This window comes from Rhagoletis pomonella, unplaced genomic scaffold (assembly GCF_013731165.1).
Source record: "Rhagoletis pomonella isolate Grant_MI unplaced genomic scaffold, Rhpom_1.0 Rhpom_scaffold_00009, whole genome shotgun sequence".
Lineage (NCBI taxonomy): Eukaryota > Metazoa > Arthropoda > Insecta > Diptera > Tephritidae > Rhagoletis > Rhagoletis pomonella.
In genome coordinates this window covers 5,695,995-5,697,304 of record NW_023458563.1, presented here as the reverse complement: position 1 = coordinate 5,697,304, position 1,310 = coordinate 5,695,995, and positions in this window count along the sequence as shown.

Sequence of the window (1,310 nt, the reverse complement as noted above, 5' to 3'; positions counted from 1 at the left end):
GAAAATATCTACATACATTTTACTAAACCAAACAGCCACACAGGCAACTCAGACATAGAAAGACTTCATAGCACAATATCCGAAAAGTTTAGAGTGCTAAATGCTGAAAAATTTGAATTGTCAACCCAAGAAAAAATTTTCAAAAGCATAGAATTTTACAATAAATCTATACACAGTGCAACCAAAGAAAAATCACAAGATATAGCAGAAGGAAAAATTAATAAGAATACCATTAACGAAAGACTAAACAAACTAAAAAACAAAATTATAAGCAAGAAAAATTAAAAAAGAGAAACATATATACAGGACCAACAGGAAGGTTACATCAAGAACTATAAAGCACTTAGGCATAAGCATGAATCTAGATATAAAAAATCTAAATTAGAAAATATCCATCCAACAAACACTAAACGTAAAAAGAAATTTTCAGATGCAATTAATACTGACACTTTTACTGCTGACGCTGACGATAACAACGGCAACACTAACGATACAACCTATTGAAAGTACAGACGGATATGCCGAAATCCAATTCGACAAAGTAGACTTTATTCAAAATTACTGTAAAATCATCCATGTAATAGAAATTAATAAAATCCTCGAAATTGTAAATATCTTACAACAAAATATAAGATCAACAAAAGTAGAAAATAGGTTACTTTTAGAAAATAAATTAAACAGAGTGAGAACAAAACTTTTAACAATTTTACCTCACAGACATAAGAGAGCATTACTGAATGTACTAGGTACTGGACTAAAACTTTTAACAGGAACAATGGACGACAATGACAGAACAGAAATAGAAACACTTTTAAAAATAATTGACGAGAACAACCATAACGCAACAGAAAACTTAAATAAAAATATTAGAATTGTCTGAACTCAAATTAATGAGCCTCGTAGAAGAAAAACTCGACCGCTAATTTTCACTGATTTATTTCGATTCACACTTTGTACGTTGCGCTAGAAACTTATAAAGCAAAACTCTTATTGGAAAGAACCAGTTATCGTAACATCGAATGATGATGAGAGAACAATTGATAATAACAATTTACAGTATTTGTGTTGTTATGCTAAGGAATGCATGATATGTATAACCCTATATTTATGAATGTATGTAAATATGTATATTACTAAGTGAAGCCGTGCGTAACTATGTGCGTACCCACTTGCTGTAGCAAAGACATTTGCATGTACGTACATTTGTAAATAAGATAAAGAAAAACAACATCGGCCGATATGTTTCATGTATGTACGTATGCATGTAGCGCAGGCACAGTGGTACAAAACTGTAACTACTTTGTAGAAAT